The sequence below is a fragment of the Galleria mellonella genome, unplaced genomic scaffold, assembly GCF_026898425.1.
Source record: "Galleria mellonella isolate WM207_F2 unplaced genomic scaffold, CSIRO_AGI_GalMel_v1 utg35, whole genome shotgun sequence".
NCBI classification, from domain to species: Eukaryota; Metazoa; Arthropoda; class Insecta; order Lepidoptera; family Pyralidae; genus Galleria; species Galleria mellonella.
The window spans coordinates 5054301-5081950 of NW_026442082.1; the positions used below are offsets into that span (position 1 = coordinate 5054301).

Genomic DNA, 27650 nt, shown 5'->3' on the forward strand with positions numbered 1-27650 from the left:
GTAGAACTAAGGGAGGGTTTTGTAACTACTAGCAAAACCCTTCCTTAGTGGAAGCTTATGTTCAGCAGTACAGTTAAAAGCTGATATTATGATGATATGATAGAACATAGGCCTCCCCCATAGAATGGCATAAGAAACGGTCTCGAGTTTCTTACGTCTACCGACTCCCTGTAATATTTAATCTCGTCGTTCTATGTAGTAGGAGAACATACTGCACTGCGTTTCCTGTACAGAAATGTCGCCTTTTTACTTCTTCGATTGTCGTTTCTTCAGGCTATGCGACCAGCCCATTGCAACTTCAGCTTGCTTATCCTTCTGTCTATGATAGCAAGTTTGGTTCTTCTACGAATATCCTCATTTCGATTTCTACACCCGAAAAAATCTCCAAGTATAGCTCTTCTTAGATCACTGACCTACTTGAAGCTTCTGCATATTTTCAATTATGTAGTTGGTGCTATTAGCTAATGCATTGCTGACGTTAAAGAAACCTTATTATACTATTTTTGAAGAACCCCATACTTATGAGCGAAACATTATACTCTGTTAGATCCATGGTGCTGCTCATGTCTATAGGCGATGGTTACCACTTTCCATCAGGTTGGCCGTCAGCTTGTTTGCCATTCTAAGTTGCATAAAAAAGTCTTTAGAGAAAATCTGGACAGGGAGCTCAATCCACGATTTAAATCCCTCAAAAGAGATTTCTTCCAGTCAACCATTGAATGTCTGACAGAAATTGTGAGTTGGTGGAAGCAAAATATGATAGTTAATTAAAAATAGGAATTTATATACCTATTATTAGGTGTTACATCGTGAGCAATACACTGATATTGAAAAAATAACACATCTAAAACTTCATGGTTCTAATCATGCAAAATACATACAATATTCTAAATATGGTGGTACATAAATCTTGTACTTAAAGTATACAAATGTAGGAATAGAAATTAACATTGTAAATATAAACATGTAATAAATATAGTAAATAAATATATAGTAAATAGTACATAAAATATAGTAAATGTTTTGGCATGGATCTTCAGATCGAAGTTGAACGTTATCTAACCGAGATGTCATCGCTCTGACAACATCAACTTTTGAACACCAAAAGTCGTGTGTTACAGTTCAGGCAATCAGAAATGTGCGTGTCAATTAAAATTCCTAATGACATCTCTAGTGACGAAAAACTTTATTGATTAAATTGAACTCAATGACGATTGTAGACTTTTTTATGAAATATAGGATTCAAATCATTCTTAATGACATATGGGCATGGCAAGAGTTTTTTTGGTGGTCATGGAATGGAAACCTCACCTGCAATATCGGCATATGCTGGCGGGACACTAGTGATCGATGATAGGGGAGAATGGAGCCAGGTATTTTTTTTTATACCACTGAGGTGGCAAACAAGCATACGGCCCACCTGATAGTAAGCGGTTACCGTAGCCTATGAACGTCTGCAATACCAGAGGTATTACGCGCGCGTTGCCGACCCTGAAGAAGCCTCTTTACCCCATTTTTGAAGAACCCCATGCTGTAGTCTCTTGGGAAAACCTCGGCAGGGAGCTCATTCCATAACCTGAGTGTTCGTGGGAGAAAACATCTCTGAAACCGCGTTGTACGCGACCATTTAGGCTGTAAGGTATGAGGGTGAACTCCCTGTTAACCCATTGTGAAGAATTCGAGAAGAATTAATCATGATAATTTCTTGGGGGAACCGCGTGGAGATCAATCTGATAGGGTACATTGTAGTAATGGGACTCTTAGACCTCACTATTAACAATCCCTTTGCCCAACATGGGAAAATTTACGTTCACCACAATGGTGAGAAATGTGTCTAAATACTGTTTTAAGGATTACGTTTTATTTATTATATCAAGGTTGTTCCTCGCAACTCGCAAACAACAACGCAACAAAATACACACAACAATTTATTTTACACTAGTTGACAGCTGACCCTACACACATAATTCTGTCAAAACCCATTGAACTGTAGCAGTCCATATCGAATAAGAACAGTTTGTATTGAAACAAGAAAACTAGGGTTTTTGCGTCTGCTGGGCACTAATTCCTATATTTTTCTTCACTGGAAACTTCTACGGACATTAAAAAAAAAGTTATCGTTCTTATTATTTGATGAATTATTCGAATAAACAATAAAATTATGATACGCCGTTTTAAAGACAAAAGTGTCGTATGTTCATAATTCAAATATAAACACACACGCACGTCACGCGTACGCACGCATATACGCACGCACGCACTCACACATACACAGACACACACACACTAACACACGAATACACACGTATATTCATACGTAAAACAAATGCGAATTGTTTTTCATTTATTTTTTTGTATATTGTATTTAAGTTGTTGCAAGAATAAATAAATAAAATAATAATTATTAATAAATTAATTTAGTATAGTTGAATAATATATATAGTCGAGTATAAATATATGAATATACCGAATTTCATTCCCATCTGTGCAACTGTTTGAATATTAAAATTTTTACTAACTTTCTCATTTATAACTTAACTTTACCCATTACTTCGTATACGTGGATTTTAAAAGTAGAAAAATTAAAGAAGTCCTTTGTACAAACATTGTCTAGTTACGATTTTATTATATTTGAAACAAAAAAGAAATAGATTACTTGTAAATGGCGTATCAAGATCAAACCACTTACCATCAGGTGGGCCGTATGCTTGTTTGCCACCTCAATGGTATAAAAAAAAATCATATCAAAACAAATCTTATTCATAAAGTCATTCTTACGAATGAATACTTGAAAACTATTGTTCCCTTTAAAGAATGATAAAGTTTATAAAGAACAATATGTACATAAACAAAATGAACGCTTAATTACATAAACTTAATTATATAAAAGCAAGATAAAGAGGCAACAATGGGCGGCCTTATCGCTGAATAGCGATCTCTTCCAGGCAACCTTTGGATGGAGAGGAATAACTAAAATTGTGTTTGGTTAAGGCACAACAAAAAAAATATTAATACTGAAAAAGAAATTAATAGAAAAAAAAGGATATTTTAAAATGATTAATGTACATACATACAGGAGAAACTACTAGAGATGGGACTGACAGTCTGGATTACTACCAAACCCTTCCCCCCCTAATTTAAGGTAAAATGGCATGTAACTGGTGATACATTCTCAAGTTTTTAGCGCTCATTGTCTGACCCGAACTAATAAAGTGGGTATAGTATTACAATAGATCTATTCCGACCATATAGTCAGGGACGAACTCATTGAGTTAGTCATATAAATGAATATAAATGTTACGGTGTCTTGTTACCACTGCATCGTTTAAAGAAGGAAGTATCTATAATGTTTTGTCGATTTTGTAATAGCTAATAGTGGATAGTGCATTTCTATAGATAGATAGATAGATAGATACTCTTTATTGTTTCCTCCAAAAAATTTCAATAGTAAACTTATTATAAATATAAACAATTACAAGAAATAATCACAATGAGAAACAACGGGCGACCTTATCGCTAAAAGCGATCTCCTCCAGGCAACCTTTGGATGGAGAGGAGTAATTATAAACAATTTGGTGGGAGGCACGATGAAAAATTCTGTTAATTCTAAATGTGGAGATGTGATACGTGTACATAAAAATTCTGTGTTCCTGATATAAGAAAGAATTTTTAAAGAAATTATTACATTGATAAAATTTATACTAGATGGAGACTATACGTAAGTTGTCTGTGTAGGATATTTCTGTTCTTATTTTATATTTTGCTTCCAAAGTCTTTAAATACTTTTTCAAGTGACTTAAAAAAATAGGGAGTTCTCGATTTAATTGTACTTTTATGTTGTTTATCTCATAATTCCGGCCTTTATACAGTCAATTGTAAAAGAAATTTGAAAGATTCTTATTTATTTGAAATGATATACTTTCAGAAATTTTATCAAAAACAGTTCAGTAGTTTCGTTTTCAAATCAAAATAATTGATTTTGGTACTATTAAAATCGGCGTTTGTTTTTGTAAAACAAAATCTAAAATTTTATTATTATAATATTATATATGGGTTCCTTTCATACATGTGCTTATATTACTTGCATACACCCACTCTAACTTGCCTACCTCGCTATGGAATCAAAATTTTTGTTTGTATAAGTAAAATCCGTTATTGGCTGTATTCATAAGAGACTTAGCATGTAAGTTATTTTTTAAGAGCTGTGGATTTTTGTATAAAATAAAATAAAATAAAAAATAAAATAAAAAATAAAATAAAAATATAATTATAGACAATTTTTTTCGTATAAAATAAATAAATTTATAAGAATCTTGTTGCATAATTAATATTTTAATTCGCTAACACATATCTATCTACTTTTAGAATAATCCATTAAAATTATTAAAAACTATTAAATTGTTTTTAGCAATTAACACAAATTCGACGTCAATTTAAAAACCGCTTCGGTTTTTAAATTGAACGCTCTTATTTAATTTTTTAAGCCTCTAAACCCTCCTTTTGAGAAGTGATAACTATCGCCTATAGACATGAACAGCAACCACGCAGATATATATCGCAGAATACTCCGCAATTCTTATGGTATACCCCCAGAGGTTGCCCATTTTGAGAATTAAGGTCTTAAAGCTCTGTATCTAGTAATATCACTGCCATGTACCATACTTTACGATGAAACATTCCCATGCACGCTCAGATGCTTCACGGCAGAAACAGAGATGTGACAAAAGTTATGTTTCCTTCCATCTTTTTTTTTATACAACTTAGAATGGCAAACAAGCTGACGGCCCACCTGATGGAAAGTGGTAACCGTCGCCTATAGATATCAGCAGTACCATGGACATAACAGAGTATACTGTTTCGCCCATGATACCTCCCATGCGTTGCCATTCCTGAGGACTCACCCTTCAAACCGAATCACAGCCATGCAAACACAACTGCTTTACGGTTGAAACACGAATGGGACAGAGGTACCCAAGCAATCGACTTTTGTACAAAGTCTCCCTCTGGTGAATGTGGTGCATGAACAATGTTAACAATTCTTATAAAAAATATATCTAAACATTTATCACTAACGCCATTTATTGGCTATATAATTTGTCAATAGTTGTTAAGCACTAAAAAGAATGCAATCTATTCGTTTCACCCTATCGAGTTTACACTCTATTTTATTCGCTGCCAACAATGAAAATAAGTTTATTTGTTTGTTTTTATTACTTTTACTATGGAATTTAATAGGGGTTGTTTTCGTTTTACGACCGTTCTAGAGTGACATCGAATACAACATTTATCTGTGGATATACAATACACTGATACCAAAGAAATATTGGTAGAAAATGACCAAAAAAATTAATTCCTTATGTTAATTTGACAGCTAGATATGCTGTACTATATCAGAATGGAAGATAATTTTTTTATTATTATTTATCGACTCATGCTCTTTTTGGGAAAAATATTTATTTCGATTGATAGTATACTGTTTTAAAATGATGTTAAATATATCATTTCGATTCGATACACAGGATATCGAATGAAAGCGATGAACGATCACTTATATAGTACATGAGTATGAACCTAAGATATCAAGGTTGAATACCGGTATATACCGGAGATAATATTTTGATTCATTCGTTCCTTCAATTAATCGTTTATTTAGATATTCGTTCATCTATTCACTCGTTCATTCATTGGTTTATCTCTAAGAACAAGGAATTACATAGAAGGAATGATAAAATAACAACTGTAAATCATATGGTTGTCTCCTTTTTTCTTATGCAAATATAATTAGTAAAAAGAGGAAGAAAGATACACCATCAGTTGCTATTTTGTCAATTCATAGCAGGCTAGTGTATAGAAAATGTTATAATTATAATCCTACCAAATTCAGATACAAACTGCTTGCATACTTTCTACATAAACTGTGTCGAATATATAATCTACTAATATAAATGAACAAAAATTTTACATACACATTTTCTATACACTAGTCTGCTATGAATTGAGAGAAACAACAAATGATGGTGTATCTTACGTCCTCTTTTTACCAACTATATTTGCATAAGAAGAAAGGAGGCAACCGTATGATTTACAGTTTTTATTTTGTCATTCCTTCTATGTAATTCTTTGTTCTTAGGTTTATCCATTCATCGTTTTGCTATCCATTCGTTCATTAATCCATTCGCTCGTTCATTTAATGTTCATTCATATATTCTGTTATCCATTCGTTCGCTCCTCCATTCGATCTATCCATTCTCCATTCATTCATTCGATTAATCAGACGTTCCTTTTTTCGATCATTTTTCGCCCGTCATTTCGTTTGATGCACTATATAGACATAGTTAAAATATGTACGTTCGTTTTAAATATAATAACATTTACATTATGTATTTTAAACAATTTCAAAAGGCAGTTTTACACCATTTAATTCGCAGTGACACAGTTCCACACAACACGCGTTACGTTATGAATACGGCGAGCTTCTTTTGTCCGCTGACTGTGCATTTTTCCCGTTTCAAACTTGATCTGTCAGGCTTTGTCAGCGTGGTGATATAGCTACACGTTTTGTTTATATTTACACTGGAAAATTACTAAATAATATAACAAATAATAAGACCGGTCAAGCGCGAACACTCGCAACGAGTGTTCTGTGAAGAAAATAATTTATAAACGCTATAGTTTTTGTTCGGTGAAAATTTATCCTAATCTTTTTTTTTTTTATACCAGGAAGATGTCAAATAAACATACAGCCCGTCTGATGGTAAACGGCCACTGTAGTCTATGGACGCGTGCAACACTGGGGGTGTCACGTGCGCGTTGCCGTCCCTGAAGAAACCTTAATGTACACTTTTTGAAGAACTCCATACGGTAGTCTCTAGGGAAATCCTCTGGTATTTCTCTACTAATATTATTAAGATAAAAAAATATAAAAAATAATATAAAAAATTATAACTATATTTACGACGATAACATATTTGGACATAGAAGATATTTAAGAAGAAGTAATACGAGGGAGACTAAATGATTTCTCTCTCTTTCTCCATTCTCACTCTCACTTTAATTACAACTCATTTTAACTATTAAATAATACGTCTAGATATATTTTATGCGTAAATATATAGAATAATGATAATAAAAACAAATTAGCTAATTTGATAATTAACTGACAAAAAGTTGACCTGTTTTTGAGGCACGATTCTATCTATATCTATATAATCTAAGGATATAGTAGATATAATATAAATATTAAATTTGTTAACAAATAATTTTCCAATTTGTCACAAAGTTTATTATTAAAAATGTTATTAAGATTTATTCCATAAACAGAGTGTAAGAAAAGGGATCGTTCCCTTGTTTCAGATTTGTCAATAATAATTATAATTTAGACGTTAACTTGCAAGCGGAACGAAATCTTTGATGTTTGTAATCGTGTTTCAACTTCTGGAACAATTACATCGTTCGTAAACTCACTGGCACAAAGATCTGAGCGTCGAAACATTTATCCTTACACCCATTGATGGATCAACCGAGAGAGTTGATCCAAGTAACGGTGTAAGTGACAATATTGTCTCTGTTTGTTTGTAACACTTTATTGATCAGTAAAGTCTTAAATTATGTATAAGAATACATAGTTCTTAAGAAAAGTATGAGTACAATGGTAGACTTATCACAGGAAAGGGATTTCTTCCAGTCAAACTTTGCGTGTCTGATAGAAATTGTGAATTGGTGGAGGCAAAAAAAAAGTTAATTAAAAAAATAGAAAAATATTGGACCTATATATACATTTAAAAGGATTATATCTTTACGCATAACACTGTTATATCTATACTAATATATGAAACTAGAGAGTCGTTTTCTTGAACCCACTTATCTTTGAATTCATGCGAATCCGTGGGATACAGCTCGTTTTTTATATAAAAATATAATTGTAAGTCAGACACGAATTAAATGAAATAAGGTGAATAATCTATTCTAAAAGTAAAAAGATATACTCTCGTGTTAATTCTATATATAATATTTTTTATTCAACTAAGAATGCCAATCAAGCTGACGGCCTGCTTGGTGGAAAGTGGTACCCGTCGCCTATAGATATGAGCAGTATCAAAGTAATAACAGTGTATACAGTTTCGCCCTCGATACTCTGCATATATTGTCATTCCTGAGGAGGTGTTATGCCCAAGGTGTTATGCCTATGTACCCTATAATTTCACTGCTATATCTCACTCTTCAAACCGAAACACAACAATGCAAACACACCTGCTTCACGGCCAAAACACGAACGGGACAGAGTTAGCCAAGCAAACGACTTTTATACAAAGCTTCCTTTTAATATTTATGTCATGACAGATGTCGCTGCTTTTTAAATAACAAAATCATATTAAAAAAAATTAAATACGTGTTTATTAGAAAAAATTCTAGTTCTTAAATCTCAAATTGTAGACCAGAGATATAACTCTCCATCAACAAGAGTCTATTTACAAGTGGGCCTCGCAAAATTGCCTCATAATCAAATTAATAACGGTTACCGCTTTTGGTCGATAAATGGAATAACTAGCGGCAACGTTAATTTGATATAACACTTCGTAACTGTTGTCAAAGTCTGTATTGTTTTGTACGTGAGAAAATCCATATTAGAATACTTTAAAATTTCATTGTCCAACCACATTTTAATTCGATGAACTTTATCTTATTTGGGTGCATCCAAAAATGTGTTTTGATCCGTAAAGGAGTGCATTTTGTTGACTCGTCATATCTGCTGTTAACTTTCCATTGCTTTTAAGAAGGGCGTTGCCGCCTATCCCTCGTCTATTAAATTTCCTTAATCGCCTCTTACGACAGAAAACAAAGAAAAAAATTTTTTTTCAAGTAAACTTAGATTAAAGCATTTCAGAATAATCATTTTTTCATTACCGCCCATTCGAAACGAAATTTCAGACAAGAAATTCAGCTGTTGCTCATTTCAAAAAGTTTTATTATATATGTAAATAAACAATTTAGATACTCATTTCATTTCAGCTATTATGCATCCACAGCTGGACATAAGCCTCCCCCATAGACTGCCATAAAGAACGGTCCTGAGCCACCTGTATTCAAACAATATAGACACTCACGGGAAAGGAATTAGTGGCCTATTCTATGCTAGGACCACACGACACACACAGTTAAACGGAAGTAAACCTTATGAAATGCAAAAAATTAATCCAGAATTATTGACGTAATCGCGTAACATGGGCACAAAGGAAAAAAAATCCAGAATCTTCTCTTTAAAAATCAACGTCACCTTTCATCTTTTAAGCTTGACGTCATTATTGTATTTAAATGTGAGGCATTGGAGCGATTATATTGGGGGAAAACGTTGGACATCGATAAAGCCCTTTTCTTTGGCAGGCTATTGATGTACTGTCAAAAGTGACGCCTTTCCCCCATTCAGGTGTGAAAGTACCTCTGATCCTATGTATTATTATTCTATATACGTTTTCATTTTCTCTAGATTTACCCGTCTCTTTGTTTATTCACAGCTTCGATGTTTATTTATCCTTACTTCCTTAGTAATATTGTAAAAGTGAACGTGTGTTTTCGACCGACTTCAAAAAGGAGTCGCTCAATTCGATTTTATTTTCTGTATGTTTGTTGAATCATAACTCTGTCAGTTGTGAATTGATTTGGAAACATTCTTTTTTTATCGGAAAGGATATGGTTCCATCTGTAAAAATAGTTCATATAATTACATATAACATAGTTCCATTTGGAAATTAATGAAAATCGGTTCAGTTATTTAATTTTTAAATCGAAATAACTGATTTTGACACAATTGAAGTCTGTTTTTTTTGGGAAACACAATTTCTTTTTTTTTAAAGCTTTAAAAATAACCCAGTCACCACAAAATATATCATTACTTACTATTTGACACAAGGTACTTTTTATCTAGAACAATCAACATAATTCCGGTTGGGGGGGGAGGGATTGTTAGTAATGGAGACTGAGAATCCCATTGCTAGAAATATACTCAAACAGGTCGACCTCCTCGCGGTTCCTCCTGGAAACTATCATGGTTAATTCCTAATGAATTCATCATGATGGGCTAACTGGCCTGTTTTCATTCTCATCGATCACCCTTCACTGGTGCTCCGCCAGCGTATCCCGTTAGCGCGGGCGGTATTACCATTCCATTTTACCCAACAATAAAAAAAAGACATAATTCCGGTCACATAGAAGAAATCGCGAGTGAATGTTAATTTTTTTTAATATTACTAAAGTGACAAACAAGCATACGGCCCACCTGATAGTAAGCGGTTACCGTAGGCTATGAACGCCTGCAACAGCAAGAGTATTACACGTGCATTGCCGATCTTGTAGAAACCTCTTTACCCCCCTTTTGAAAAACCCCATGCTGTAGTGTGTATTTTGATTGGTCAAGAGAAGTAGCTTATGTCCTTCCCTGATCCTCGTCATAACGTATTACTATATTTCATGTCACTTGGGTAAAAAAAAATTTACTTTCATAGGTGTTAACCTTAGTCCTCAAGAATGCCACTGACTGAAGGGTTTCATGGGCGACACAGTATATGTCCATAGGCGACGATTACCACTTTCCAAAAGGTGGGCCGTCAGCTTGTTTGCTATTTTAAGTTGTATTAAAATATTTTTTATAATACAAGTAAAAATTGATTATAAGTAAGAAGTATTGTCGATTTTTACACTTTTATGTAGTTTAGGTGGTGTGGTTTAAAAGTTTGTATTAACATAAGGTCATAAAGTGCGAGCCACAGTCTAGTTTATTGTCTATTCTCAGCTAAAACAGTTTTCTGGATTGGCTGTAAATTAATAAAAACATACTGTATATAAATGCTTTAAAATACGAATATGCTTATTTCACAATTAATAGTGAAATTCATTTATTTATTTTAAACATTGATTAATTTTGTTAACAATGTTATTTCGATAAATTATAATCATCTCAGTCATTATCCGTCCACTATTAATGTAATGTTAATTAAAAATCATTCGAATGAAACTCCACTAAAGAATATCACGTAATTGATTTTAAAATATTAATAAAGCAAATAATTAAATATTTAAATTCATAAACAGAACTTGAATCGAGACACAATTTGTCGTCGTAATTGGTTATTTGTTGATAATTATATGTGTGTGTGCGTGTGTGTGTGTGTGTGTGCGTTCATGCGTGTGCGCGTGCGTGCGTGCGTGCGTGCGTGCGTGCGTGCGTGCGTGCGCGTTTGCATGTATGTGTGTGTGTATATACATATTAATGGATGGTAAAGGAATGATAATTGGGATACACTGGCGGGGCGTTAGTGAGGGATGACAGGTGAGGATGAAAAGGCAGGTCAGTTAGTCCATCGTGATGAATACAACTGGAATTTAGCACGATGGTTTCCAGGGGAGATCATGTGCAGGTCGACCTAATAGGGTACACAAATATGTATACACACAAGTACACATATTTGTGTACCCTGGATATTTTACATTACACCGGAAATAATTATGTATAAGTCACATTTTTATTATTTCAGCCGTCAACTGTCCACTGCTGAACATGACAATGCCTTCTCTATAAGAGGAGTCTTACCAGTAGTTGCCACGTTTGGCAGGCGGGTTGGCAACCGCAGTTAGGCTTTTACAGATATTTTAAGAGGGACGCTGCTGCCCATCTCTCGTCCTCTTTTAGTCACCTCTTACGACACCCACGGGAAAGGAAGGGGTGGCCTATTCTATGCCAGGACCACACAGCGATCGTGATTATTAATTTTTAATTCAAATATATATATATATATATATATATATATATATATATATATATATATATATATATATACACACTCAGGTGTTCGTAACAAAGAATAAAACTCTATAACGTTTAAAAATCAACGTAGAATAAAAATATCATTATTTTCAAAGTCGGCAGAAAAAATGGATTACGCACATGCTATAGGCCTGTTCTCTCTTGGATCTGTTATTATATTAAAAAACTTTTGGACGGCTCTATTGCATTTTGGAGCCATTTTTGTTTTAATAATGAAATACGCTATGTTGATGGAGTTTTCATATTAATGTAACTTAAGGTAAAAAGAGGAAAAAAAGTGTACAGTCACGGATATATATTAGACAAGTAATTTTACCAACTTTTTTTCGTTATAAGACTTTCTCTGTCCAGATGTCTTTGTTGGTATTTCAAAATTATTGGCTTTTACCCGCGACTTCGTTCACGTAACCTTAATATGTTTACTGTACGTTAAAAATAGCCTAGATCCTTGTGGACGACAAAGAAAACCAGGAATATATGTATATTGGCGTAAGGAACTTAGAAGACTATGGCCGTGAAGGGAAGCCAAAAGGAAATAATAGAGATGTGTAATAATACAAACAGCATGTACTTCAAAGTCCTTTTAAATCTTAGTCTTGAGCGGTTGTGATACGAGGGCGAGCCTGACTGCGCGAATTGGTCGGCTGAGCGGGTACTAAGGGTCTCGGATGGTCTCGAAACTAGTCGAGCTTTCTTCACTAAATTACACGAAATTTAAACTGGTAGTTATTATATTAAAATATAATGTATATTTACATAACTTTTAACTTCTTCACCCTTCGGAGATGCCTGATAAACTCTTGATACCAGAGATATCAGAGAGAGACGTCATTAAAGGCGATTAATATCTTAAATCTTAATTTCACTGAACTAAGTTTTATCTTGCGGAATTCCATATCACTGGTAATTTCATTACAATTATTTTGTTCAATTCCGCTACCATTAGTGTGCGACTGTTCGATTCGCAGTTTTCGTACCGAACGATTAACACTAGGATTTGAGCAGCGATCAGTTAATTTGTCTGAAAATGCCTCGTTTTGAGATGAAACATGTGTCGCAAAACATGCGTGGACAAAATGGCAGTTAAAGATTGATAACTAATATGGAAGAATGTAGAACTTCTGATAAGTTCAGTATTGGCAGTCGCACGCATATTAATGTTAGCGGAATTAAACAAAATAATTCTAATCAAATAGCCAGTGATTAATTTCTTTTAAAAGAATTTTTAATCGTACATATTTTAAAATGAGCATATCATAGTATTTGAAGTTTAGAATTTATGTGAAAAATGTAATGAGAATCTCGGGATACGATTAAAAAGAGGTTTTTGTTTTATCCCCCGTACGACGTCGCCTCTAGTTCCGTAGGTACCCGCTGTTTGTGTTGTAAATGGATTCCTTGTTTTCCGAGAGAAATTTATGACCGACATTTGAATGCGTAAGTTTTTCTTTATTAAACTAGTAAATTACGATGTATGCTCCGCTCTCTCTTGATCTGCCTACGTATATCTAATACAATATTCAAGTTATGCTTGAATATTTTATTATATGTGTAGATTTTGGTCAGTAAACTGCGATTTTAATGGTTTTTAAAAAACTGTTATATATATTTTCTCAAATATGCTTGGAAATGTGAGCATTATTTTGACAATCTTCTTCGAGATAAATCCAAATTACCGTACTGGCCAGATACATGCGGGCAACGGCCGGCAAAAGTTGTATGAAAATTCATATCTGTCGTGTTTTGCGGCCAGATAAATTACTATGTAAATAATAATATCTGTCCTGTAATTTAAAAATGGAATGACCTTTTATTTCGAAACATGGCTACCAAGGAGGTAACTAATAAAAGGATTTATTTAAATTTCGAACTGGCTTACAAATACGAGTAGAAAGCTGTTTATTGAAAAAAAAAAGGGACATTATGGCGTGTGAAAAATTATTATTGTTCGTTATTCGTCATTGAACTTAAAAAGTAAAATTGTGTTTTTAATTTCAGCGCATTGTTTGAGAAAAGTACTATACAAGTCTTGGCCACAACTAGGCATTGATGGACTCACGTATGTGTGCCTCGGCTACTCCTCGGCCCGCATTTGCACGTTCGTTCATCAATGCCTCAGTTGCTAGCCGTTGCAGTAATGTACTAATATCTACAGGATATATCTAAAATCCTTCTACATCCCATATAGTACGTGTTTACCAAATGCCAACAGTAATTGGCTAAGAGATTAAGGCGCTACAAACCAACAAACCAAAAAACTCACTTTCATTTTATTAATATCATTGTTATTATTACATGTTGTTAATATATTAAAATCATTAAAAAAAATCTTTTGCTTTTCCCTTTAGTTTTTTTTTTGTAAATCCTTATTTCATATTTTTATATTTAATAACTTTATACAGTACATAAAATATAAATTAAATTAAGCATAAAACAAATTGAAATTACAGTCACTTAGTCATCTCTCAACATATATATATATATATATATATATATATATATATATATATATATATATATGTATATATATATAATTAGAATTCGTCAATTGAGTACAGACACCTTTATAGCAGTAATGACTTCAATTTTGTCCTGAAGATATTTAAATCATTCAATGTCTTTAATTCTTTAGGCAGCTAACTAAATAACACCACCGCTTGGTTTCGTGGACGATGCTGTATTATGTTAAATGTGGGTATAATAATCTTTTGTAAATCCATCCTTCTTGTAATAAGCTTCTTGCCTGCTACTTTGTACGTTTGGATTTCTGAAGTATAAAAACAATGAAATAGGCTATTTCTAGATAGCGTATCAAGAAAAAACCTAAACCACATTTTAGTCACCAGAGGGAGACATTGTACAAATGTCGATTGCTTGGGTACCTCTGTCCCATTCGTGTTTCTACCGTGAAGCAGTTGTGTTTGCATGGCTGTGTTTCGGTTTGAAGGGTGGAATATGGCGTGAATTTACAGGGTACAGAGGAATAACATCTGAGTCCTCAGGAATGGCAATGCATGGTGGGTATCACGGGCGAAACAGTATACTCTGTTATGTCGATGGTACTGCTCATGTCTATAGGCGACGGTTACCACTTTCCATCAGGTGGGTCGTCAGCTTGTTTGCCATTCTAAGTTGTATAAAAAAAAATTACCTGTTATTATGTGTCACTATACTATCATAATAATCCTAATGAAATAAAACAAAATCGTTACAAAATTCCGACAACTGATTAAACTAACAAGTTATCTCAACTGATAATAAAATCGATTTGGATATTAGATAAAGAAATATTCTTAAGTACTTTAATAAGATGAAGAGCAATAGCTTTAGAGGACAGGACGAGGTCAATTCAAAGGCATGAATCGAGCCTTTGATTCGATACTATCTTATTAAGACGTTCGAAGATGTTGAGAGTAAATTTTAATATTTCCAATAGATAATTTATCTTTCAAATAATAGGCAGTACTTAATGTGTATTACTCGAAATCCTTGTATAATATAAAAAAATTGGTTACGTTAGAAAAAAACGTAATCTATACTTATAGTAAATCTGTACAGAGGTCAATTTTGTACATGAATTATATTTCCAAAATAACTATCGGGGGGTGATTAGTGATCGATACTGATGCCGAAAATGCATACAGTAAAATTTTTGTCTGTCTATCTGTATGTTCGTTATAGAAACAAAAACTACTCGACGGATTTTAACGAAACTTACTACAATTATTCTTCATACTCCTGGGCAATTTATAGTATACTTTTCATCACGCTACGGTCAATAGGAGCAGAGCAGTGAAGGGAAATGTTGGGGAAACGGGAGAAGTTACTCCATTCTTAAGTTTTCGTCTCGTGTGCAGCCTTAATGACCACTTTTTAAAATGTAAAAATGTCCACCTGAGCGAAGCCGGGACGGGACACTAGTGTTAAATAAAAACTTATAAATGTGGAATAGGTATTAGACAGAGACTTTTATATAAGAGTCATCTGTTTGGGTAAGTCTGTTTCATTTGAGTCTTTGCTAAAAAGCATATATAGCTATGTTTTGATTTGAAAAGTGGGATATGGCAATGAAATTTAAGGGTCTGAAAGTATTAAACTGTCGTCGTCATGAATGGCAGTAGTCTTGTGTTGCCAGTCTTGAAGAGCATCCATTGGCAATATGCCTCATAGTACAGAAGATAGATTTACAGTTCATATCATTAGATTATAGTTATAATCTTCCACCTTCTTCTATCAGAGGGTATAGGGCAAGGAGGAATTATTAGAAATAAGAATTGGCAACTCCATTTCTATCAGTATGCCCTATCAGATCGACCTCAACGCGGTTCCCTCTGGAAACCATCATGATTGATTTATTGTTGGATTCGTCACAATGGGCTAACTGACTTGCTTCATCCTCACCTATCATCACTCATAGATACCCTGCCAATGTGTACAGATAGCACAAGCGAGTTGACCATTCCATATCATCTATTAAAAAACCTTGGAATTGTTTGAAATATTGCCCACAGCCACCTCTTATCATCACACCGCTCGCCATCGAAAGGGAATATATTCTCACACGTTTGTACCCAAATACTCACCTACAATACAGTTTCAAAAGAGGGAAAAGGATTGTAAGCAATGGAGTTTGACAGCCCCATTGCTAGCAACATAACTTATTAGGTCGACCTCTACATGGTTCCCCCTGGAAACCATCGTGAACAATTCTTGTTGAACTCGTCACGATGGGCTAACTGGCCTACTTTATCCTCACCTATCATCCTTTACTGGATGCCCCGCCAGTATATACCGATAGCGGAGGTGGGGCTACCATTTCATTATCATCCATTAAAAAAGCTACAGTGACCGTTTACCATCAGACGAGTTATATGTTTGTTTACTTTTGTGGTATAAAAAAGTCTTGTATCAGTTAAGAAAGCGTTGATAATATAAAATCCAAAATGGCGGAGCGTCGTGATATTTCTAAACAGCAATTCAATCCCGTAATCGGAATCCTATAATTACAATTAATCTCATTATTAATCAACGACCAGCGCTCTCAATAGCACGCCCAGTTACGCGACATCAATTAATTATTGGACGTTATAAATGAGCCAGCTCAACGGGTGAAGCGTTGATAAATATTCTATTATATTGTTACTGATTAGCGCCGAATAATCTTCTAAACACAATAAAGGATTTACTTATTAATAACTTATATTCTCGCCATGAAGTTCCAGCTTAAAATTGGCCATCACTATCTTGCCTGTAGGTGTCGTAGGAGGCGACTAAAAGAACCTAATTATCGAGGCATTGGGCAGCTCTTAAAACATCACTAGTAGCCTAAATACGGCTGTTAAACCACCTGCCAAGAGTAGAAACTACCGGCGAACCCCTCCCCCTCCATCCTTTCCCGTGGGTGTCGTAATAAACGATTAAGCGAACTTAATAATAATAGTCGAGGGATGGGCCTACCAAGTATGGCAAATACTAGCGAATCCTCTCCCCCTCCCCCCTATTTAAATCTATGTTCACAAGTGGGTATTTAACGACTAATATGAATGAATGAGTGAGGTAAAGACAATACAGGATTCAAATGCATTGAAATCCACTGAAGTGGTGATTCAGTCTGATGTATTATAAAATGATTAGGCAGCAATCCTTTAGATTTATCCGCATGAATTAAGACGTATAATAATCGTTAATTACAGTAATATACTACTAGCGACTCATCTCGGATTCGCACGGGATCAAAATAGTGAGAATTTCTATTTTTTTTACTTTTAAAGTATTATTTTTTTTATTAATGTTCAGCCTATATTATTCGCTGATAATACAACTTTTCACAGGTGAAAGGATTTTTAAAATCGGTTAATATTTTTTCAATTTATTTGTTACTAGCTGATGCCCGCGACTTTATCCGCGTGGTATTTGTTATTCCTGTTTACTATGTCTCGATATATGTACCTACCTTCTTCTTATCTCTGGACTAAAATTAACGAATGAAATGTCTTTCTTACTCTGTGTCTTTGGTAAAAATAACTTTACTTAACAAGGTTGTGTACTAAGCTACTATAGTTTTTTTTAATTACCCCACGTAAGCTCTTTAATATTCCTTGATTAAAATTATTTAAAATGTTGACAGGGGATGTAAGGTATCACTATGCAAAATTTCATTTGAATTCGTCCAACAGTTTCGGAGATTAGACCGTACAAAGAGAAACAAAACATTTGAAAAAATCTGGGTGTTCTATTTCACTTCGAACACTCCCTGACTCGATTTTTAGCGTTTTTTTTTAACTATGTACAGACATTTGACCTCTACAGTTTTATTATATGTACAGACAAAAAAATCTTTTCCCTTTATAATATTAATTTAGATTTATCATTTACTGCTTTAAAATAATTGATGTACCGAAAATCAGAATTAGCTTACAATTAGAGATTAAAAAAACTGTTAACAGAGAGCATTCGAGCATATATGCACTCATTTTTAATTTCTAGTGATGTTAGTAATTAAACGTGCTTAAAAATCATTAGAAATTCTGTAAATATAGAACGTCTAGTCATAATGTTTTATAATAAAGAACGATGCCTCTCCTACGATAACTATATGTATATTTGTTATTCTTCCAACTCATTCCAATAACACACTTGAGTATATTTTTAAATAAAACAAAGTTATGGTTTTTCTTTTTGAAGATGAAAATGGAATAATAACCTGCGATATTAAAATGTGATAACTTCAAAAGGGGGGTAAAAAGGTTTCTTCAGAGCCGAGGTTTTCCCAAGAGACTACAGCAAGTGGTTTTCAGGGTCGGCAACGCACGCGTAATAACTCTGGTATTGCAGGTGTTCATAGGCTACGGTAACCACTTACCATCAGGTGGGCCGTATGTTTGTTTGCCACCTCAGTGGTATAAAAAAAAATATCGGGTATACGCTGGTGGAGTACAATTCAAGGATGATAAGTGAACTTGAAAATGGAACATTTGGATTATTGTGTCGAATTTGCCTGGAATTAAGCAAAATGGATTTCAGGGACCTGATATGGCTAGCGTTGGTGTTAATAGATTCTGTTACTAACAATCCCTTCCTCCGGGTTTAGGTTTTTTTTAATGGGCGATGGTAACCCCGTCTGCGCTATCGGTTTACAATGGCGGGGCACCAGTGATAGATGACTAATAAGGATGAAAGCAGGTCAGTTAGCCCATCCTGATGAATTCTACTAGAATTAGTCACGATGGTTTCCAGGGGAACCATGCTTGGAGATCGACCTGACAGGGTATATTGCTAGTAATGGGGCTATTTGACCCCATTACTAACAATCCCTTTCCCCTCTCCAGGTTTAGGTTAGGTCGTTTTATACCTACAATTGAGTTGGAACAAATACATCCCTGTTCCCTTTTATCCTTGACATTTCAATATTGTCACAGGGAACTGAGATAATAAAACTAATGTCATAAGAACAAAAACTCCAAGTAAATTATATACTAAATCACTGAATATACTACCACTATCATCCTATACTTATTGGGAGAACTTGTTTATGTTTTATTATATAGTATGTATTGCTGTATTAAAATTAAAATTGATCTAATATTCATGAAACTCTGGACTCAATTTCACGATAAAACAAACTTTAACTCGATTTTGGAGGCTTGAACTACTAAAATATATTACGCATTTGTAAATGAATTTCAAGTATTTGACTACCAAATAGTTCTAATGTTTAGGTGAATTCCAAACTCGACTTTGTTAGTGAAACCCTTGTGGATCTCATATAAATATCTTGTACTTATTACGTCTGAAGATGATCCTGTTACTTGTAGATCTTGCTGTTATAAATAATAATAATAATAATAATATTTTTTATTATTCCACCACAACCATATTATACACTAATTGGCAACAATAATATAAATCTACACACAGTTGTGGGAGACTGGCGTCTAAATTGGGCAGCGAGCTGCCTGTGTCTTAGATCACCAAGCCCCCCTCCTCAGAAACAAACATCAGTAATTAGTAAAGTATATCACCAGAGGGAGTTTTGGTACAAAAGTCGATTGCTTGGACACCTCTGTCTCATTCGTGTTTCAACCGCGAAGCAGTTGTGTTTGCATGGCTGTGTTTCGGTTTGAAGGGTGGGATATGGCGTGAATTTACAGGGTACAGAGGAATAACACCTGAGTCCTCAGGAATGGCAACGCATGGGGGGTATCATGGGCGAAACAGTATACTCTGTTATGTCCATGGTACTGCTCATGTCTATAGGCGACGGTTATCACATTCCATCAGGTGGACCGTCAGCTTGGTTACCGTTCTAAGTTCTATAAAAAAAAAAAAAATACTAACTGCCATCATGATAAGGAACAAAAAAAAAAAAAAATTGACGAGAACTTTTTGCTATATTAAAAATAACTAGCTAATAGCTAGTTTTTTTAACGCTTTCACAGCGTATCCAATTACTGTGAATTTTGGTACACAAATACTATATGCAATGAAAAAGGATAGTGGAAACTTTTTATCCTAGTTAGTGAATATACCCCGATCACGTATATGATAGTCGTGAATAAAAGCGAGTAGAAAACAATGGTTGCTTTTTTAAATATTTTACTTAACTAGGTGTTATTTTGCGGAAGTATATATCACTGATTAGTTTTTTTTTTATGGGTGAAAATGGTATGGTAACCCCGCCTGCGCTAACGGGATACGCTGGCGGAGCACCAGTGAAGGGTGATAGATGAGAATGAAAACAGGCCAGTTAGCCCATCATGATGAATTCATTAGGAATTAACCATGATAGTTTCCAGGGGGAACGGCGAGGAGGTCGACCTGGTTGGGTATATTGCTAGCAATGGGATTCTTAGTCTCCATTACTAATAATCCCTTTCCCCCCCTCACTGATTAGTTGATTAGAATTATTTTGTTTAATTCCGCTACCATTAGTATGTATAAAACTGCCAACACTAGAAGATTGCCTACTACGAGTATTATAATTAACAGAGAAAAGTAAATTATTATAAAAGGTTATATATAGATCTTCTAGTAAAAGTAACAGTAGTCAATATTCGAGTATTGGCGACTGTTAATACTTGCGACTGCATGCATACTAACGGTAGTAGAATTAAACAAAATAATTCTTATTAAATAACCAGTGATTTATTTTTTATTCAAGTAACTTTAAATTTAAACCTTCTTTATTAATCATACTTCTTTTATGATTCTAACACTTACATATAACTTACATAACACTGCTACATAGAAACTAAATACATTGAAAATATTTAAATTTACAGCTCGGATTCTACAATTCGGGTACGCTAAGCATCAAACTGTTTTTCTTTTCAAAGAGAAATGCAAGCAATTGGTAATATATAAACCCTTTCGACTTAAAAGGAATAAAGAGAAACAATGATGTTATCATGCAATAAAAAATAAAGACAAAACGAGTAACTCCTTCAATTGAAAGTCGTCTAAAGCTAGCTCAAATGAAATACTTGTAGCCCCCGCTACAAAGTCACAAAGCATCACTCTGAGAAAATGGTTCTATTAAGAAGAATACAAGTATATATTAGCTCATCAGTAAATGAACAGAGATAACTCTGTAAAACCGAGTTGTATTCTATAGTTCTCTCTTTTAGTTCTAGTTAGAAGTCATTATTTGTTGCGATACGCTCTTGCAGTCCTTATTAATACAGAAGGCTTTTGTAGTCTTTGTGTCCGCTTGAAATAACATTTCTGCATAGTTCCTATGAAGCTCTATTTATGTTCACAAGAATATACAAGTAATATTTCTGTCACGTAACCAGTTTTCTGCAATATACTCTGTCGTACTTAAAATTGCTTTATTTACTGCTCAAATTTTGAAAAGAAAACAGAGTAGAGAATTATTAAATCTTGAGAATTTGAGAAAGTGGCGTTCTGTTTTTTTTTTTTTATATTTATGGAAAAATTACTCTCTTTGACTTCTTTTCTCTAATTTGTATATTTAACTTACACACTTTTTTTGTTTTTGTAATTCCTTTAAATTCTATTGACATATTTTGGTCTTTTATTGGTTTAATTTCCTGGTTATTATTTAATGATGACTAGGTTATATTTTTTATTTTTTTTATAATATTCAAAATAGCAAAAAAATTTATGACCTACTTGGTAGAATGTTTGAGCCTTTCTAAATTGTACGTGAATATACGTGCTCATCGTTACCGTCCCATTACTGGACACAGATCTCCAAGTGTAGGAGACTTGGCTATTATAATTATGGTCAACAGAATTGTGGATTTTATTTCATGTTTTCCTTTATTTGTAGTAATAAATCATGCCTTGTTTTTTTAATTACATCTTACATCTTGGAGACTTAATATAAGCACTGAAATGTTGATAGTTTTAAAAATTAAATTAAACTGCCGTGTGAATTGGTACTAAAAACATAGACAAGTCAGCCCCCTAGGCAAAGTACAAATGAATCTATAGGCAGCGTTGTTATTGCTAGCGAGTCTATGAGATAAAATCAGATGAAAACGATCGCTGTCTTGTTGGGGGGAATTGTTATTAATTAGATCTAACAGCCCCATTGCCAGCAATATACCCTATCAGGTTAACTTCCACGCGATTTCCCCTGTAAACCATCGTGGCTAATTCTTGTGATATTTGTCACGATAAGCTAACTGACCTGCTTTCATCCTCACGTATCTCTCACTGGTGTCCAGCCAGTATATACTGATAGCCCAAATGGGGTTACCATTTCGTTCTCTACCATTACACAAATGTTGTCTTGTTCTTTCATATCTCATTGAGCTGACCAAAACGTAAACATAGATAGATTCGTTTGTACTTAATCTAGAGTGTAGCCCCATCTGTAGTCACGTGAACTAAACTTTTTATGATTTAAATATTTGTAATGAGGTCTTTGAAGTTGATATCTAGTTAAGTTACATTATATTTAGCTTTTTTGAAGATATAATGTTGCCACCCATTAACTGTTCGTTACTGAACCCCTTGAGAGGTTTTGCCAGTAGTTGCCATGCCTGGCAGGCAGGTTAGCAACCATAGTTTGGTGATATTTTAAGAGAGAGACTGCTACTGGTCAATCCTCGACCGTCAAGTTCCTTAGACACCTCTTACGAAATCCACGGGAAATAAAGGGATGGCATATTCTATGCCAAGATCACAGGGTCAATTTATCCTTATTTTCTTTGTGACTACAAAATAAAATAATCGCAGATAATATCTTTTAGATTTTATATATTTTAATATAACTGAAGCTATCTCGCTGCTGCAACGTCTTGATTAGAACGCCAGATGGTGCTCTAATCAAGGCGTTGCAGTAGAGAGAATTCATACGTTTAATCGTATTAGATGGGTTTTACTCGCTTGTACTGTAGCTTTATAGCACTTTGAAGCTTTTTGTACAAAGCTTAGTTGTTCGCTTCATTATAGAATCTTTTCAAGCAACTTAGAATGGCAAACAATCTGACGGCCCACCTGATGAAAAGTGGTAACAGTCGCCTATAGACATGAGCAGTAACATGCACATAACAGGGTATACTGTTTCATCTATGATGCCCCCCATACGTTGCTATTCCTGAGGACTCAGGTGTTATTCCTCTGTGCCCTGTAAATTCACTGCCATATACTACGCTTCAAACCGAAACGTAGCCATGCATACATAGCTGCTTCACGGTAGAAACACGAATGGGACAGAGGTGCTCAAGCAAACGCCTTTTGTACAAAGCCTCCCTCTGTTAAAATATATTTGGTAGAATTTCACATTTAAATCATCTATGTTCACATAGACTTGTTTATAAGCACTTTTAAATCGACATCTCTAATGAATCTACTGCAGGGAATATTGTTATCTGTTGAAAAGAACTCGCAAGAATCTTTACAGTTTCTCTTTTGAATCTCTGTTAACATTATCTGTATTTATTTAAATGTACAATGTCCAAAATTACATGGTTATTAAAAAGCCTGTGCATGATCGACTAACACCACGCACGTTTATCATTCAATTAATCGTTTAATGTGTAATAAATAGGGATTGTTCAATAAGTGTTCTTAACAACAATTTTAAATTTATTATAAGGTAGATTTAAAATATTCTTCGGTATCTTATTATAATATTAAATTTATAATATAAATATTCTTCTAAAAGACCTATTAACATTTTCAAATATTTATTCAGAACACTAATTTTGTATTTGTATCTAGTATTAAGATTATTAAGATCGCTGTTTTTAAGAAACAATTGAAGATTCCTGCATATACTCGTATACAGAGCAGATATAAATGGGTTTTGAATGTATTGAAATCCATTGAAATTCAGTCGTCTTATTCAGTTCTTTTAAATTAAAAGAAATATTTGTAAAGACAGATCTATGTACAAATCCATCTAGAATGTTTATTACTCTTTCACGCAAAAACTACTAATCAGATTTGAATGAAATTTGGTACACGGTTAGATTATGTCCTAATTTAGCACACAGAATATACTTTATGTATTAATTCATGCGAGCAGAGCTGTGGAAAACAGCTAGCGATTGACAAAACTACAAAGAGATCGTCCGCTATTATTCTCACATTGTTACATTCAAATGTTGTAAAATGGCCCTAAAATATACGAGATCCAGCGTATAAATGTACGCTGACAAATTAAGCTTCAAATTTCCGCCATTTTAACGCCATCTTGTTTTAAGACTGTTTAATTGTTTAATTTAGTTAAATATTGTGTTTTGTGAGAGCGTGTTTGAAATTAGACGCCATTGTGGAGATGCGCGGATGGAATTGTTTAATGAGCGTTGAGATATGATACTTATGTAGCATTATATGTTATAATATGTGATACGATATGGAGTAATTATTTTGATGTACATATCTAACTATTTGTACACATCTACATTAATAATGGGACAAAACAATGATCATATATATACATATATATACAATACTAAATTTTATAAAGATTAGCTGAGCAGTTAAGGAAATATGAAGTTACAAATTCTCAATCGAAATTATTAATTTACAAACAAATAGATTTATACATTTACTCCCTCATTCATAAAAACTAAAACCTATCGTCTATGGAACTCACTACCTACCTCTATTCGGTGCACTCAAACTCTTACTAGCTTTAAAACCTCTGTTAAATTTTACTACCTTTCACTTTAGTACTATTTTCCTGTGTTCTCTCTTCGTTTTCCTTCGTCATTTTTTTTCTGTTGTATGTGTGCTGTTAAGTATGTGTAGGTTATGTATATATTTAATTGTGTATATATTATATATGTATGAGTATGTATGTATGTATGTATCTGTATATGATAATATTTATGTACTCTTTGTCTTTTTCTCAATGTCCTCTACCCAAAGGTTGTCTGGAAGAGATTGCTTAGCGATAAGGCCGCCTTTTGTATCATTTTTCATTAATATTTACTGTATTTGTTATCTCTCTTTTTACCTGGTGCAATAAAGTGTAAATAAATAAATAAATAAAACCTCCTAAAATCTAACTATTTGAACGTTTTGTGACTGTCACTTAAATTATCAAAATCGGTACACAAGAATATAGATAGATAGATACATTTATTTGCCAGAACATTGTTTTTAGATATCTTGTTTTATTGTGAAGTACAAATTTTCACTTTATAGTCTAAGGCATGCAAATTCATTGTTAAGTAGGTACTAAGTTGGTTAAGTCATACTTAACTATTTGAACATTACGTCAATTGTTCCTTCGGTTACAAGAAAAAGAAACGGATGAATTGAGAATCTCCCGCCTTTTGGAAGTCGTTAAAGTCTTTATATCCTATTAGTCTAATTCCAAATCTCTCTTGCAAAATGTATAGCAATATCAAGTGAAGGTAATCCGTAATACTTTTTTGGGTTCCGTACCTGCAAAGAAAAAAATGGAACCCTTACTAGGATTACTTCGTTATCCGTCCGTCCGTCTGTCTGTCAAGGCCCTTTTATGTCAAGACGTTCTGGAAGTATCATGTTAAAATTAATGCCATATACTCAGATTTGCAATCTCTTAAAGTAGTGGAAAAATTAAACTTCTGAATCGACGCAATCAAAAGATACGGTCGTCTATGTTCCATTTATATCGCATATTTTGATATTTGCAAAGGGAATCAAAATCTATAGAGTACTTCCAGTTGACGTAGAATCATGAATTTTGGCAAGAAGTAATGCTATGTAGCACAAGTTCACCAGAGGGAGACTCAACAAAAGTCGTTTGTTTGGGCACCTCTCTCTCATTTGTGTTTCTACCGTGAAACAGTTGCGTTTGCATGGCTGTGTTTAAGTTTGAAGTGGGATATGGCAGTGAATTTACAGGGTACAGAGGAATAATACCTGAGTTCTCAAGAATGGCAACACATGGGGAGTACCATGGACGAAACGGTATACTCTGTTATGTCCATGGTACGTCTCATGTCTATAGACGACGGTCACCACTTTCCATCAGGTGGGTCATCAGTTTGTTTGCTATTCTAAATTGCATTAAAAAAAAAAACAAATAAAGAAAAAAAATCCGAAAGCAGGTAAATTTGTAGTTATTTTAAAAATTTTAACTTGATGATTTTATACGGAACCCTTGTTGTGCGAAACCGACTTGTACTTGAGCGGATTTTTTCAATTCATTGGCCCGATTTAACGATACGTAAGAATTTAACGAACGCAACAATACAGTCATGACGTCTGTTTATTGATGAATAATATGCTGATCAGCTAAATGGCTACGTTGTACCCAAAAAGGTAATATAATGGGACATACGATTTTATATTTAGCATGGCAATTGTCTACAATGACATATTATTGTGGAGTCATTATTCGTTTGTAACAGATGTCATTTCATCAATTTACGTTTATAGATGGGATTGTTAGTAATGGGGAGGTTAGTCCCCATTGCTATCAATCAAGAGGTCGACCTAGTAAGGTATCTATTAGGTCTTTTTTATACAACTTAGAATGGCAAACAAGCTGACGGTTTCTCTTCCAGCAAACCCTGAGTGGAGAGGAGCACCAATTACCAGCGGGCAGTATGCGTACAATAATAGAAGGAAACATTATAGATGTTTCTATTAAGAAATAATAAATATGTTGACATATATACAAAGTAACTCATATATTTAAAATCAAAATACATACATATTTGTATACAATAATACATATACATATATACACAAACATAAAATATCGCTTCACATGCAAAATACGTACATATACATACATAGACATAATAAGTTTGTGAGGCTTTATATAGAGTTTTATTTCCAGATTTATTATTTTCCTTTTTAAAGGCCGGCAGCACGCCTGCAATGCCGCTTGTGTTGTGGGTGACCATGGGCGGCGGTAGTCACTTACCATCAGGTGAGCCGCATACTCATTTGCCCCGTGTGTTGTAAACAAAAAGAGATGTCATTCCATTGCAACGGTGTATCGTACTGTATACTGTATTCAGTTAGATGCCTCTTACGGCATACTCTAAAAATGATTTAATTCAGATAATATATGTATTTATTTTTGTTTCAGGATGTGAATTGGGAGTCTATGAATCTATGGTAAGTTATAGTATTTTATAGTACATCTAACATATAAAATTCTCGTGTCGCGGTGTTTGTCACCAAACTCCTCCGAAACGGCTTAACCGATTTTTATAAAATTTTGTGTGCATATCGAGTAGGTATGAGAATCGGCCAACATTTGTTTTTATACCCCTCAATGATAAGGGTGACCCACCCTTAAAAAATTTTTTAAAATTTTTATGACAAGTTTTTTTTATTTTTATTTAAATATAATTTAGTATTGAAAAATACATACAAATTCAAATTTTAACGCTTTTACGATCAA

The 27650-nt window shown here is 33.9% G+C and overlaps 1 protein-coding gene across 3 annotated transcripts in view; it reads left to right on the plus strand.

The window, feature by feature from the left end:
• The window catches only part of LOC113517162 (octopamine receptor beta-2R), a 247966-nt gene that overhangs the window by 70702 nt on the left and 149614 nt on the right, over positions 1–27650 (plus strand). For all 3 annotated transcript variants that reach the window (XM_052896836.1, XM_052896834.1, XM_052896835.1), the window contains one exon: positions 27333–27361. The gene's annotated coding sequence lies outside the window, so the exon portion shown is untranslated. The remainder of the gene's footprint in view (positions 1–27332; positions 27362–27650) is intronic.